The following is a 17,166-nucleotide window of genomic DNA, read 5'->3' on the forward strand; positions in this document are numbered from 1 at the left end:
TTTTTTTTCATCTGTCCACCCGCCTGTGGTGCTCGCGCATGGTAACACTGCGTCCGGGGCTTTAAATAGTTACGCTATGTGTAAGTTTTATGTAAATAAAAGGATGTCTGGGTGTACATTTACAACTGAAAAGTGTTTTAATAATTTACTGTATGCGAATTTCACCGTTAATATTCGAAATACGATATTGTTGAATGTAAGCTGCCTTTTCGGGGTGGCGAATGGAACAGCCAGAGGCAGTATTCATTTTTCATCATTCTCGAGACAATTTTTCAGCCAAGACTAGTAGGGTGGTAATCCCTTAATCAAAGGAGCCTTACATTTGTTTACATATTCATTTATTAATAACATGAAGCCTAGTACTGATACGTCTTTTTAACATAACTGTAATGTTAAATAAAAGGAGTAGCTACAAATTTGTTTCAGTCAACTACGAGAAATGAGGAATTACCATAGAACCATGCAGAGGCAGCAGACACTTTTATGTAAAAAAATCCTTAATTGCTTTTACTTATAACTCGGCTCGTCATAAAGATATTGTCAGCATTGTATTATTACCACCCTAATATTCTTGGCTGAAAAACGGTCTCGAGAAAGAATGATGAAAAACGAATACTTCCCCATAAAAATGAAGTGGCGAACAGATGTTTTATCAATCGAGTGATATGCGTAAGTTGCATTACGGTCCTGGAGGAGGGAGGGAAAGAGGGGGACGGAAAAGCACACTCCACCCGTATGGCTAAAACGCACTTTATAAAAATTAAAAGTATATACTGATATACTTACGTGTAATGAAGTAACACGTAGCCCAGTAGCAGAGTAGGTGTGGTCCAATAAAGTTGACATCTTGCCGTAGTGAACCGCGAGAGAAGCAATTTTCCCGCCACTGCGTCTGGCTGTTCCAATCGCCACCCCGAAAAGGCAGCTTACATTCAACAATAATAACAATATCCTATTTCGATTATTAACGGTGTAATTCGCATACAGTAAATTATTAAAACCCTTTCCAATTGCAAATGTACACCCAGATATCCTTTTATTTACATAAAACTTACACATAGCGTAACTATTTAAAGCCCCGGACGTAGTGTTACCATGCGCGAGCACCACAGGCGGGTGGACAGATGGAAAAAAACAGAGTATAGTTCCAACACGAAGATCGGAAACGTTTAAAACGCACAGTAAAACACAGAAATTTACAATGAAAAATGACCGTTTGCTAAGATCTGGCAGCATACCGCACCTGCAAATTTAGTGTTTAATACATTATTATTTAACACCTAAAACAACTTGATTGATGCCATTCCTCCGGCCTACAATCCTACCATTTCAATATAGCCTACATGCTATTATATTCTTGTATGAAAAATAACTCCCAAGTTCCCTACTGTTTATAGCCTAATAGAGACAAAATTAAAATGACCAACCTGTGACAACTGTTCATCCTCCCAAACCCGTAAAAAAGAAAAAGAGGGTGAAGTATTTTTGCAATCACTCATCTTCAGCCTACCACACTAAATTTTTTTCCCCTAGTGGCCCCTACCACCCATGCTCATTTTCCCCTACTTCCTCCTACGGCCATCCCCCAGCTCAACTTACCCCAAAAATGATGTTTTTTTTTTTTTATTCTTTTACACGAGTTCAGAATGAAATATTCCAGGTTCGTAGCAGCAAAGTCAGGTTTTCAGGTGCGTAGCAACGAGTCAGGTTGAGGGTAGCAGCAAATAGCAGCATCAGGTATCCGTAAGTCAGGTTTAGCAGCAACAAGTCATAGCAGCAACAAGTCCAGCCAGTTGGGGTGACAATGTTCAGGTCCTCAGAGCAGAGCAACGGAGAGTTTCTTGAGGACGAGATGGTTGCCGTGTCGGCTCTGTCGTGGTCGTCGTAGATGGAGGAGGACGTCAGTACGTTTATTGGAGGACGAGATGGTTGCCGTGTCGGCTCTGTCGCGGTCGTCGGTACTGGAGGAGGACGTCAGCAAGATGGTTGTCGTTTGACTCTGTCGGAGTTGTCCTCAGTGTTCCTGTTAAGCAGCTTGGGGCTGTTTCGTCCTCTATTGAGTAAAAAAAATTAGCTCGGTTCGTTACATTGGCGACCGTGTGACAGGATTGGCTCTGCTCTGGTTGTCGGAGTTTTCACCACATTGGAGGAGGTTGGTTATTTTGGAAAAAAAAAATTGTAATTTTTTTTTTTTTTCTGTCGGGGAAGGTGTTAGGATCTTTGGTTGTTCTATGGGCGGTACGGTAGTTACCTGTTTATTTATTTATTTTTTTGGCGCCAACTTTTAGTCAGGTTCGGGCAGCAGTAGCGAACAGGTTGTTCTCTTGGGGAAGAGAACTTTTGAGTACCAGCAGCAGTTCGACTTTGAGGACGTTTCTTGGGCAGCCGGTGTTTGGGCCCAGACAAGCAGCGCACCAACGAAGATGGTTGTTTATTGGCCGCAGGTGGAGACCCTGTCGGCAGTTTTGGCTCGGGTGCAGTGGCCCCGTGTCCTTTGTATTTTGGGGAGACGGCAGCAGGACGTCGTGATAATACGGCCTGTTGTCGTTAGTTGGTGGACTTCGCTGGAGATGGTTTTTTTGTATCGACTGCTGCTGGTACTTCTTTTTGATATAAAGTAATATTGCTTTATTTTTGTGTTTCGTGGCCCGGACATGGCTCAATGGCCTTTTTTTGTTATAGATTTTTATTAAGATTTAATATTAATAAATCTATTTTTATAACCATTTCCTGTATTTTGTTATTCCTCCTTCTTTGTGTGTGCGAGCTGTCGATTAGCCAGAGCAGCCCCAATATTATTTCCATCTAGATCTGTGTTTTTCTTAAGGGCCGAAAAGCTCGGTTCGTTACACCCACATATTGGAGTTATTGCACCATTTATCTCAAATTCCAAATGCTTTTTAACATGGATGATTTGAGTAAAAATACTTTTTATATATTTAAATTTTATTCATTTTTATTGTAGCAAAATAATGAGGAGAAAAATGTATTTTCCCTGAGAAACCAAATGTATGTGATAGACAAATATAAAGAATATATTTTAGCAAAAGAAGAAAATGAAAACTTAATCGATTCTTTGGTATTTCTAAATAATAAATCAAATATGTAATAAGCAAATAAAAAGTATCTTTTCTTTTGGCATAAGAAGTAAAGGAAAATTAATCTTTGGTAATGATTTTTTGGGGGTGTTAAATTTTTAGTTGAAGTATATTCTACCAGTTATAATGTATATAATTAATTCAAACAAAATCTTCAGCCTTTGTATCATCAAGTATCTGATCATTTCCTTGATGCCCATACTTGTGCATGTAGCTTTTTCTTGCACAGGTATACAAGTGAGCAAGCCTTGAGTTCATCCACTTGAGAGGGAAAGGTTTCTGTGGTTCAAAATACCAAATTGCAATTCTAATAGCGTAGCCTTCTCCCTGATAGAAGTAACCATATTGGCCTAGGCTATCACTTCATGCCAATTAACTATTACTAACAAAGTAATTACTTACTTAGGGTAAGCTATGAATTTTTTTTTTTTTTTGTAGTCTAGCTATGACGAGTTCGGGTCGTTTCGGCAGTAAGTCATTTAGGCCGTAAGTCATTTAGGCCGTAAGTACGTTTACGTGCAAAATGGGTGCCGTGCTTAGTACCAGCCCCTTGAGGATGTACGTAAAACATAAAATAATGATGGTAAATACCATAAACAAAACGGTAAATACCATAAACATAACGTCTTACATTGTTTTGGATGTTTCGGCCTAAGTGACTTAAGGCCGAAACGACCAGGACCGTGCTATGACAATGCATAGTATACTTATTTGTAAGGCCTAATTACTTCCTTCTCCCCTCTTCAACCAGTCACGTGAAGACAGATTCAAATTTCAAAGTCACTGTTCACAAACCAATGACATCGTCACCATCTGTCTCATCATTTACCTAACATTATAGTCACATACAATGGTGCTGGAGGGGTGGGGTGGCGCCTCTGGCAGTTGATGAGGGAAAACAAAGACATCAACTTTAGTTTCTCTTGCCAGCAAGGGAAACAAGTTTTTATTATTATTATTATTATTATTATTATTATTATTATTATTATTATTATTATTATTATTATTATTATTATTATATATATATATATATATATATATATATTTATTTATTTATTTTTACCAGATATCAAAATCCCGTACTTTCCCCTACATAATGCAGTTTTCCCCGCAAGGTGTCCCCTACCCTACCCTTGTCTAATATCACCTGCTGTAGGGGATTTCCCCTACGAATGGCAGCCTTGAACGTCGTTTACAACACCGGTGGACCGTGGAAGTACCGTATACATTTGACAGGAAAATAAATTAACTTGACAGTAATTGCATTTTTCATTAATAGTTTTATGCGTTGTAAATATACCCAGTCAGATATAGGCTAGCGTATCTATTTTCACTAAATTATGAAAAGACAGTATAAGTGTCGCTGGAAATTTTCAAGATTCTGTAGGACTACTATGCTGAGTTTTTTTTTTTTTTTTAGCTGTGATTTTCCGATACTTAAACGGTGTCTGGATTAATGTGCGTTGGTGGACGAATCGATATAGGATTTCGTACTTAATATATAAATCTCACACTTTTGTGTCTATTATGCGTTTTTAAAATCAGCTAACATTTTCTTTAGGGAAAGTATTATTTGGTAAGTTGTGCTTCACTCAATTTCCAAACAGCAACAGGCGAAATACGTATAGGCTAGTCGTAGTGAACGACAAGTATGGCAAAAAAAATTTTTTTAAGCTCTTTCAGTCTACTTGCTTGACAGTGTAGTAATATAGTAAGTGTTGATTTTGAGCTTATAATATCCTATATAACCAGAGGAAAGAAAAGCACTAAACGAGCATACTTAATTACGGAGAAAGATTGCAAAAGGCTACATCACGAGGATTCATTTCGGTTGTACAATCATGTATACCATGTTCATCATGAAATGTAAACAAGACACAAGCAATATAACAAGCTGGCATTCCCACTTATATTCTTAAGTTGTCTACGCAATTCATACAGTAAAATATATAACCAAAACAAGGTACGTCTGCATTCATTGAAGGCGTCACAATACAAGCGATGAATATTTTCCAATTTAAGAGCAAACTTAGCAGGAATTTTGCTATTGTGATTTGGTAAACAAAAGGGAAACATAACTAAACGATATGACGAATTTTCTAATTGTAAATACAACTTTTTAAAAGTAAGAGGTGAAAATATTTCATAATTGTTCTCTTCCCTGCCCCTCAAAATTTCTTGATGTCGACAACGTTGCTCCTAGATACCAGAAACTGTCACTAGGCCTAATTAAAGCTTCTCTCTCTCTCTCTCTCTCTCTCTCTCTCTCTCTCTCTCTCTCTCTCTCTCTCTCTCTCTCTCTCTCTCTCTCTCTCTCTCTCTCTCCAAGAATACCTACTACATTGAAAAGTTGTTTCTGAAGAAAAAATGCTTGCAGCTTGCTCTTACTGATATTAATAACATATTTGTGACGGAAATAAAAATGGTCCTAAATGAATGCGTTTTCTTTGATTTTATAGTATTTCTGGGGAGACAAATTTAGAGAACACGCTTCTAGCTGAGGAGATATCTCATTTTTAGAGAGAAGCAGTGCATAACTCTCCACTATCGGCACCTAGTGAAAGTTAGTACAGTATATAAACAAAGAATAAATAATAACTGACAGCTGTTTTGATGCACAGGCAATATTGTCATTATTTTAAATAAGCTACGATGAATTTGATTAAATACGTATAAAATCTAGGTTATGCAGCAAACAGTGATTTATTTTCGGCCAAAATCACACACTCTGTTTGTGAAGATAATACCTGAAGGAATAAAAATTCAAACCATAAGCAGCAAGTGAAACAGAGCCAACATTTCAAGGAAAAACTACTGCCTATATGTCTAAATATTACTTACAAAATTATTATTTTCTGCTCACATAAAACACATCACAAAATATGGTAAAAAATTCTTATCATTCATTGATGAAAATTATATATTTTCCTGGGAAATAAAAACATTTCAAGGTGTTTGCGAGATTTGTTTGGCTTTAAAGAGGGAAACTAAAAAGAAAGTGAAATACTATTGCATTCTAAAATCGTGAAACTTAATAATGCAATAAGCTTTAATTAAATCAAAATGTTTATGAGTATTTATAAAATTTATAAAAAAAAAACGCCATATTTGAAAGCTAGCCTGTTGGTTATGAAAGAAGAAAAAACTCTGTTATGTGCTGTTTAGGGACCAACAGATATACTGATGGACAGCGATTGTAACCTCAATACTTTTAGTAACAGACCTTGTTTTTATTACAGTATATTACGTAAATATTTGTAATATAGTATACTGCATAAAAACTTATAGGATTCACGCGTTAATCCTTAAGAACACTTCGCAATCATAACTAATGGTTAAAAGCTACGTGCCTGTGATGCTTATGAGCTTAAGGGAAAATAACAATTGTGAGGAGAGAGAGAGAGAGAGAGAGAGAGAGAGAGAGAGAGAGTTTTGAATTTGCATTAAACAGGAATTTACTCCGTTTCAAAGTCAAATCGAGTTGTAGTAGTCGTTGTTGTATTAAAGATAATAGTAGTGCTAGCAGCAGCAATAAGTATATGAATATCGTTAAAATGAAGATATATGAAGTTGTTGAGAGGTTTTAAAAATATTCTGCTGTTACGTTGCAGAATTCAAGCGGATTCATTTATTCAAATTATGCTAAACTACTTCAGAAAAGAAATGCATTGTACTACCTTATCATCCACAAAGTAGCTATAACAGCTTATTTGGGAAAAGCAGCGGAATGTAGCATTAAAAACTATAACACCTCTCTCTCTCTCTCTCTCTCTCTCTCTCTCTCTCTCTCTCTCTCTCTCTCTCTCTCATTAAGGATAGTTACTGTATTCAAAAGTTGATTTTGGAGAAAGAATGCTTTCTTAGCATATGATGCTAATTATGAATTTTGAAACGTGTTCAAAAATTTAAAAAAAGCGGAGTTTGCTGACGAATTAGAACATTATAAGGGTTTTTGCTAAGTAAGTTTTGTGAACTGAGAAGCAGATTACTTTTAAAGACAAGACAAACGAAAATGCAAAAATAAATAATTCTAGTATTTCCAAATTGAACAGTTCACCGATCGTAGATAAAAAAAAAAAATGTCCTAAATACGGCTTGTAAGTGTAACAGGGATCATGTCAAGGCTAGCGAACCTACTCACAGCAGGGTTTGCTATTCTTTACAAGATGATTGGGTTCGTTATTCTTTACATGGGAATAATCGGGTTCGCTAGGGGCTAGTACTAAACAAGGCGAAATACATTTGACCCCCAGGGGCTAGTATTAAACAAGGCGAAACAGTGAGGATGAATCACTGTTTCGCCGTGTTAGTACTAGCCCTCCTATGGAATTGGAGTTCGGACCGGAAGGGTTGGCTATTCTTTACATGGGGATCATTGGGTTCGCTGTTCAATTGACATGGAGATGTTGGGTCCGCTAATCTTGACATGATCCGTGAAATAGTCATTGTCAACTGTTTATGGTCCAAAGACTTTACAGCAGCGATGAAAAGGTGCTATTTTTAAATGTCTTTAACTGTTCAGGAACTAAACGAAAATGAAAGACTGAGGACCGAAAGAGAGAGAGAGATGGACTGTTATACTACAGTATATCCAATTTTCATGGCATTCGGATCGTTTCGGCCGTAAGCACGTTTACGTGCAAAATGGGCGCCGTGTTTAGTACCAGCCCCTTGGGGATGTACGTAAAACATTAAATAATAATGGTAAATACCATAAACATAACGGTAAATACCATAAACATAACGTCTTACATTGTTCTGGATGTAACGGCCTAAAGTGACTTACGGCCGAAACGACCAGGACCGTTTTCATGTTACCTCTGCTGATTGGTTCCTAGTTCTTTGCGGGTCAATTCACACACAATTGTAGGCACAGAGTGCGTCGATAGTCCAAGCAGAGCATGAAAACTCCCATAAATGATTACGGGATACGTAACTCTTTCTCTTTCGCATATTTTGTTTGTGTTTCTGCCGTATGTTCCAAGCCCTCCCAACTTCACCTGGAGCAGTTGCATAAGTTGATATTAGAAGTAGTAACTTAAGTAGCAGCATTAGCTGTTTCGTTGTTGATGTCTTTGAAAGGAAACTAGTTTCTCTTTTATCTGCTGCCTCTCTCTCGGGATCCAGCTGGACTATTGAAACATTAAATACTTTCTATTTCCATTCTCCGGGTATGGTTACCTTGCTTTCTACTTTTGTTCTACAGTCATGCTTCCCGTACTTCCTATTTCCATTCTACGAGTATTGGGTTGTGGTTGTACCCAAAGCTCCCACCCCATGGTTCAGCTTTTAATCCCTCGACCACTCCGGTCTCAAGGTCACTTAAGCACTTTCCTCCACACGATGAAACACAGGTCGTGAGTCCAGATTGTAAGTTATTTGTCATTTGAAAATACCACAGGGTGGAGAAACAGCTGTCTTAACAAAAAACAATAAATGGAAGAAAGAAGTTTGCGTATTTTCACCAGAAACTGACACAGGAGAATCGAAAAAAACTCCGAAGGTGAAGATTCCTCCAAAAAACTTATTGATGTCACTTGAGCAACTGCTTTTAACGATAACTGTTTAAGAGAAAGTATATATATCTAGATAGATAGATAGATAGATGGATAGATGATAGGTATAGATATTATTGTTATGGAAGCTGAATGGTTTAGATTATCTCCCAACTGTTCCTGACATTCTGATCGAACGTCCATATGCTGTTGTTAGTACTTCACTCGTTACAGCTTTGGCTTGCTTTTCTCTCTCCTTTTCATAATCCTGTCTGAAAGATAGATGTTGATTTATGTACATGGAGAAATCACAAGTCCAGCTAAAAATTGAATAAACGGTATAATAAAGGAAGATTAATGCTTGTGCTTGGTGCTCTTGGTTAGTCTTTAAAAAGGAACTGTATGATTTCAAGCCTCCGTGGCACAATCGGTTAGCGCGTTCGGCTGTTAACCGAAAGGTTGGTGGTTCGAGCCCACCCGGGGGCGGAACGATTTTGCAACCAAGTTTTAGTTACAGGTGTCCATACAGATAACGGTAGCAGCAGTTGCGTGGACTCATTTAATCTTTACCATTGTAGGTGTTTTCATTCTATCGAAGGTAGATAACGGCATGCTTAGTAAATAACTTGAGCGCTGTGAATCAACTGATCTGCGCGTCCTTCAAATCACTTTCAGCTTGAATGCTTTTACCTGAAAAGAATGTGATGTCCTTAAGGTATGGTCATCAAATATTACGCTACTGACGGTGTTTTCATCTGCTGAGTGATACTGAATGTTTTCTTGCGTAACGTAATGCTTTCGTAACTGTTATACGAATAACACATAGGTCCTAATTTAGTATTCAGCGATATTTCATGATTTTTTTCAAAACTTCCGAAAAAAGGGAACCATCGTTCTTCCCTTATTTCTTTTAAATAGTCTTTCAGATATGGGATGCTTTGTTTCTTTCCCAATTATGTATAAAGACTCCCGAATTTTTTATGCAAGAGACAGGATGTTTTCCAAATTCAATTTTCTAAACAACCTACTTTTTATTTGATTTTTCATTTATTATTATTATTATTATTATTATTATTATTATTATTATTATTATTATTATTATTATCATAAAATCCTAAGTTTAATAAAGTCCCCAATTTCCTGCACGTTCATTTGGCGTGAAGTCAGTTTTTTTTTTTTAGATATTTCATTAATGCATCGTAAGTGAAAACTATAACGGTAGTATGGCAGTTTTCGAATTAAAAAAAAAAAAAAAACAAAGGAATCGTAAGATATGAATATCTTGTGATCATTTTGATAATTGCTCTGACTTTCTATGATAAAATATAACTGCATACATTTCATCAAAATTCCATTTTCCCTATCAATTATGTATATATCATTCATCAACTAGCTCAGACCATTATGTTTTTTTAGGTTTATCCCGTGCTAGTTACAGTTGGATGTGAACAAATGTTTTGGATATTTATTAAAACATTCGATAGGTTTACTAATGATGACAAAATTTCTCAAGCCCAGAGAAGAAAAATACTTCATATATCCTAACCGCTTACTTGTCAAAATTTACAACACAAGGGCCTACTGAGCTCCACTTTAGCCTGAGCTGGGAATATTACTCTGATGATATATATATATATATATATATATATATATATATATATATATATATATATATATATATATATATATATATATATATATATATGACACTGACACTCACTCAAAATATTGTAGATCTATGAAGACTTTTTTAATCAGTGACTTTTAAATATCCACGGATATTTAAAAGTACTTGCAGGTTAAAGTCGAAATTCTAATCATTATTTCAGTTCACTTTTTAATTTACGTGTCCTTATACTGTATGTAATCTATATCTTTGAATGTCGGAGAGCAAGTAGCTAGGGTGGCTATGGAATAAAACAGTGCACCATATAATTTCAAATCGTGCTCTATAAGACACTCATCTTCTGTGATCAACTACAAATCAAGGGGTAACTTAAAGTTGAATAACCCTCCGGTGTGCCGTTACAACGAAGTCACTAGAGATAAAACGAAAACGTAACATCGAGAGTAACAAACAAATGAAAAAAGGTAAAAATTCATATGGCAAAATTGCCGACTATTACTGCGGCCTGGGGCGAGTGTAGAATAAAACAGTATAAAACAAATAATTTCAGAATGTCATGTCCTGACCTAACCAGACCTTAACGCTAACATCACTTCTGACCTGACTCAAGCCCTGAACTCCCAAGCAACACTAAACAACGGAGACAATGGACTTAGTTTTCCTTCGGAGGTAGTCCCGTCGTTCTGCAAACTACTCCTACGGCCTTATTCTCGCCGGGGAGGCGACAAAACCCCACATGACAAAAACCCCACCGACAAAACCTCCACCGACAACGACAAAAACCCCATATGAAAAAAACCCCATATGATAAAACGACAAAAACCAACAAAACATCGACAAAAACACCCATATAAACAAATGAAAAAGGATATAGTTTTTATATATATATTTATGGATTTTATCAAAGAAAATTTATTGAATCTTAAATATTTTATTAGAAACTGATTTTACAGATTTTTAAAATCGTTTATTAAAGAAGATAAGATTATAAAGTAAAATTTACAGTTTCGTAAGGCACAAAACATGTAGAAGTCAGAATTTATATATTCTTATATTTTTTGCTACACCATTAACAAATTCTTCGATGTCCTTCTTCCCATTACTAAAATCAAGACAAAGATTTTGCAATCGCGATTGCAATTTTACAGTTTCTCTCTTAATTTTCTTACGAAGAGGTTCTCCGATGGCATTCTTTTCCAAGCAAGTTTGAACCATCAGTGCTCTTTGTTCAGGGCTTCAATTGCAACCCAAACTGTGGGATGACTATAACCAACCAGGTATTTAAAAGTATTGTTCAAAGTTTCACACTCCGTCTTAAGAAAAAAAAAGTCATTTTGTAATAATTGTAAATAACTAGCAAAGGAGTATTGTCAATACAAATTTGTTGATAGTTTGCTAGTTAACAGACGAAAACAGAAAGCTTTCCTTGTAACCACTGTACATAACTTATCGAATAACAATAGGTAATTTACTAAACAATATATATATATATATATATATATATATATATATATATATATATATATATATATATATATATATATATATATATATGGATATATATTTATTTATTTATTAACTATCCGCACTTTCATTATTCGTGTGGGTTTTTGGTCGTGTGGGGGTTTTGTCGTGTGGGGTTTTTGTCGTGTGGGGGTTTTGTCGTGCGGGGGTTTTGTCGTGTGGGGGTTTCGTCGTATGGGGGTTTTGTCGGTGGGGGTTATGTCGGTGGGGGTTATGTCGTGTGGGGGTTTTGTCAGGCATTCATTCTCGCCAGCCACCGACCGAGATATTTACTGTCTTTTGTTTAGCCTATGAGATAACTGAAATTTTGAGGGGTTATTTGGCATTGTAAAACATCATTCTATTGTATATTTCATGTAATTTGGACAAACACTTTTATATGAATTTTTAAAATAAAAAAAAATTGAAGTTCAATAACTGAATTTTAAATTTTTATATAATTTTTGCTTAGTTTTAATGAAAATTCCATAATTTTACAATATGTATATTTTAAATGTAACCAAATTAGTAGAAATATCAATTTTTAAAAATTTTGAAAATTCAAAATGTTCACTTTTTCGAGTTTGAAAATTCCACACTGCATGTAAGAGGACACTGCAAAATGAACTGTAGTACATGAAAAGTTTTTCAAATTTTCTGCAGAATTAATACCTTTTTACCTTTTTTCAGTTATATTCAAAATCTTTGATTCTATAAACATTTGAATGTAACTAACTACATAAAATCTTGATTTTGAGAACACTTGAATTAAAGTTTTCCTCCACTTTCAGACACACAACTCACTTATGGGAGATACACTTTGTGTTTAATTTTTCTTGAAGAAAAACATAGCTATCTTGGACACACATTCTGCATATCAAAAACATTTTGAGCAGCTCAAAAATCTATTCTATACCTAAAAAAAGAAAACTTTATTTTCAAGCTTACCTTACTTATCCAATCAAAGACTTTCCAAACCACCCCAGGGGAACCTTTGTGGACTTGTTTTTAAAATTCAGAATGGATTTTCCCCAAGAGGCATAGTCTCCATTTGTTCACGGACTCAGCGTCCTTTAATCCTCGATATTAGGCGGAACTGAGTGCCACTTATGAGTGCCAGCCTAAATAGCTCCTGCCTTATATATTCCATTATCTTGTTGCCTTGCTCTCCTCTTCCGTATTTTGGGTATCAGAGTTGACCTTGTTCTTGGTTTTTCTTTTTCCTGAGTACTCGTTTTAATAGGAATGTCTCCTATAATGTCATTCATAACAGACACACCCATACCCAAGGTTGCTCTCTACAGATCAGTTGTAGCGCACCACAGATGGCTGTAGTAAATCCACGAAACGTTTCTTTGACGCACTTTTTCCACACTTTTGAATGAAAAGCTTCATTCCTATTTTGTGTTTGGCCTTTTGACAGTTTTAATAGTTGATTTGTGTTTGTAAGATCTCCATACACTGTCTGTATAGGATTGATTGATTAATTGAGAGTTATCTGGCGTCACAACTACCAGGGTCACCGAAGTTGTAACGCCAGATAACTCTCAATTAATCAATCAATCCTATACAGACAGTGTATATATTGCATTTTTTGTCAAACAGGAATTGGGAACTGTAAGTTATGTAGGCTACATGAGATATTACAAATTGATTGTGTTTCCCTTCAGAATGTTCAGCCACTCTCCTTTTCATAAACCTTTTAAGCAATAATTCGGTAGAAAATAGTTTACAACTCATTTCACTATCACAACATGGCTCTTCACTAACCACACATGGCTCCTCTCTCTCTCTCTCTCTCTTCCACACGAATTGGAGACCGGCTGGTCTTTATTTTTATTTTTATGAGAAAATTTGCTTTTATTTTTACCAGACCTTCGTCTTGATTCTTTCGGCATTATTGAAAAAAAAATTTTAGTTGATAACGAGTAATTCTTCACAACAAAACCTCCAACACGGTCGAGACGAGTCAGCAGCGTTTTCAAAAAGACTAAGGCACGCGCCACGTGATATTGTTTAAAAGAATCGGTAATGAATGAAGTATCGTACTTGGCAACAAAACTTAGAATTTCTAAACGTTATCGTGAATAAATGAAATTGTACTCCAACGATAAAGAGTAGCCTCATAAAGATGGTGTCGAAGCATCAAAGTCCCTCTAAATGGCCAAGCATTGGGTATGGCGCATATAACGTCCGTCTGGCAAATCTGACATGCTCCTAACAGAAAATGGGGAAAAAATTCCCATCATTTGAACACAAAACTCGATTTTTTTTAACCTAGGACCTTAAGTATATTTGAAAATTTTGTTTCGAATATTAAAATAACACAGGATTCTTAGTGCTGCAAACACAATTTTCATTTTCATGTAGCATCAATGGCCTATAGCCTTTTTTTTTATTTATTTATTGATAACTTGGCCAATTTCTGAGGTCATTAGGATATAATCTGAATACATAAAATCACGCCAGAGTTCACAATCATTATATTTAGGGAGAAGTATTGTTTTTTTTTATAATATTTTTCCCGGCTAAACTTTAAGGGATTTGAATTTATCCTGAAGGGCATTAATATTATTATTTCAGAAATTTTTGGCACAGAATCCCATTGACTTTACGCTGCTTTCTGGAGATGTCAGTTGTCTAGGGTTATTCCTAAAGAAATTATCTTGTTGTCGACTCAAGAAGATCCCGTTGATTAAATGCATTAGGCGTCGATTCCATGGATATTTCTGCCCAATACTTTGTTTAAGTGATTTTGAATATTTATAAAAAGAAAACACCACATGCTTGTCTTTTTCCTACTGAACATAAGTGTCTTGTCAATTTCTATTCTGTTTGGCATAAATGAAATACATACGATATTTACTTGGAAACATTTAAACAACAAGAAAGCTGATTAACTGAGATTCCTTTATCATAAGATTATAATATCTTCTTGTGCACGAACGCATTTCAGACTTTAAAGATCAAGCTTCTGTGATAGTGCCAAGCCAATAAAATATCGTTAAAAATGGTTTACATCCCTCTGCTTTATCGACAACAGGCAAAAGACATGTTTTTTCTCTCTATTTTTTAGATATCAATTAACGATACCTGAGTGATAGGTTTTTATTCTCGTTTCCGTAACTTTATTGAAATATTGACGGGAATATTACGGACTCACGATTATTAATATTCCCAGCTCACAGATTTGTGTGTATGTACAGTACACACACACACACACACATACATACATACATACATACATACATACATACATACATACATACATACATACATACATACATATATATGTATATATATATATACATACATATATATATATGTATATATATATATGTATATATGTATATATATATATATATATATATATATATATATATATATATATATATATATATATATATATATATATATATATATATATATATATATATATATATATATATGTATATATATATATATGTATATATATATGTATATATATATATGTATATATATATATGTATATATATATATATGTATATATATATATATATATATATATATATATATATATATATATATATATATATATATATATATATATATATATATATATAACTACTTTCGATTTGAACTTCGTGGCATGGATTTGACAGATAATTAACAGGGTTTCGCTAATACCATATTTAAATCCAAAATGTTATCCGAAAGTTGAAACATCTAAAATGTTAAACGTTCGTTGCCTTTAATTTCCTCATGGAATTCTTATTGACAGAACCTATTCATTAGGCTTATCTAAAAATGGATTGGCACCAAAATCTGCTGAAATGATCCAGTAAATATTGCCAACACATCTAGACTTAATATATCTTTTTTTATTATTGGTTTTTCTTTTTATAAAGAAATTATTGATAGAAAGGAAGTTAAAAACGGAGTCATTAGTCAAAGATATTGATGAAGTTGCCCATTAAACTTTAATTTTTAGTCATTAACACGGATCTTAATTAATGCAGGTATTTTACTGGTCTCCAATGGGAAGGTTGGAATTGTTATTTCATCAGCAAATCAAACATGATTAATATAACAGGTGAGCACACCTTAATAATAATTAGTCTTGTATTTGAACCAGCTGGCATCCAGTTTAATGTTTCTAAATAAACTACTGAATTTTAACTGAAGACCATATTAGGATTCCTAATATTGGGGATAAAATTTAGGTGGGCCATTTCCGTAGCTTACATGCGATGCAATGGAAAAATAATTTGATCAAAATAATAACAGGTTCTCTACCCATACTCAAGAGTGAATTAGATTCTATGTAATTATATCAATATTCAATTCCAGCATAAAGTTTAGTCAAGAGAAAAAAGTGAACTACTTGATGGTGCTGATAAATCTAGTAAACGGTTCTAATTGAAGAAAATTGTGATCAGTGGTTGCCATGGATTGTACATTGTTCGATTTCAACCACTGAAATGAGGTTTAACTCTCATTAGACAGAAGAAATCCGAATTTTTTAATACACGGGAGTTCTTATGAAATATGTAAAACAGCAGTGTATCTTTATCTATTCAACGATAAAAGATAGCTATTTTGGCTGTTCATTCAGCCAAAATAGCTATTAGAGGACCACCAGCATCTAATAGTCATTTGCAGAACAGCACTGATGAAATATATATATATGAAATGCAAGAGAAACAGTCAGAAATATATGCTTAAGGTGTAAGATGCCATCACTAAGGTAGAGAAAATGGTAAGATATCACTTGGAATGCATAGATCCTAATCTAACTTTATCTTACCCCATGCAGGATGCACTCCTTCCCTGGTTAGGGGCTTTATATCATTGAACTCCTACTCCTCTAACCTAACCTATGGTTTCTGGGGCTTCACTCCCAAAGATCGTCCCAGTCTTCCTTTAGCATGGAAGGTGGGGATTGGGGTTTGGCCATGCCCAGCCCTGGCAAGTGGTCTGGGTACTGATTAACTTCCAGGACATCTAATAAGCCTGGAAGGGCCTTTGAGGCAGAGGTGCTACTGTCGACAAGCAGAAATGCAGTATTCAGAAGCAACCAAGTAACATACTATCATTATGAGAACAGGATATCTATGATAATATTGTAAAGCCAAGCCTAGCTTACCTTTACAGGAATATCAAAATAACAGGGGTGGGATACAACACGAAAACGGGAGGTTTCTGCCAACATTTATAACTTTGAATTCTTGCAGAAGAACAATAGGTTGTCATCAGATAGAAAAATAAAACAATAATGCATTTTACTCATAAATTAATGAAGAGATAATAGGGCAGATATGTTAACCACACTCGAGAAATTAAAGAGAGAGAGAGAGAATGTTACACGGCGCTTTATAGTAGTATGCCACACACATCAACATTGCTAACACGGTCAGAAAGACTGTTCAGTGGAAGTTAAGAAGGGAGAAGAGCCTTGTTTCTC

General features: G+C 35.1%; 1 non-coding gene across 1 annotated transcript; it reads left to right on the plus strand.

Moving 5' to 3' along the window:
* The first annotated feature begins 9,005 nt into the window (after nucleotides 1–9,005).
* TRNAN-GUU (transfer RNA asparagine (anticodon GUU)) lies at nucleotides 9,006–9,079 on the plus strand. The gene has a single exon. It is a non-coding gene; the product is annotated as a tRNA-Asn (tRNA).
* The last annotated feature ends 8,087 nt before the right edge of the window (nucleotides 9,080–17,166 follow it).

Source organism: Macrobrachium rosenbergii, chromosome 4 (assembly GCF_040412425.1).
Source record: "Macrobrachium rosenbergii isolate ZJJX-2024 chromosome 4, ASM4041242v1, whole genome shotgun sequence".
NCBI classification, from domain to species: Eukaryota; Metazoa; Arthropoda; class Malacostraca; order Decapoda; family Palaemonidae; genus Macrobrachium; species Macrobrachium rosenbergii.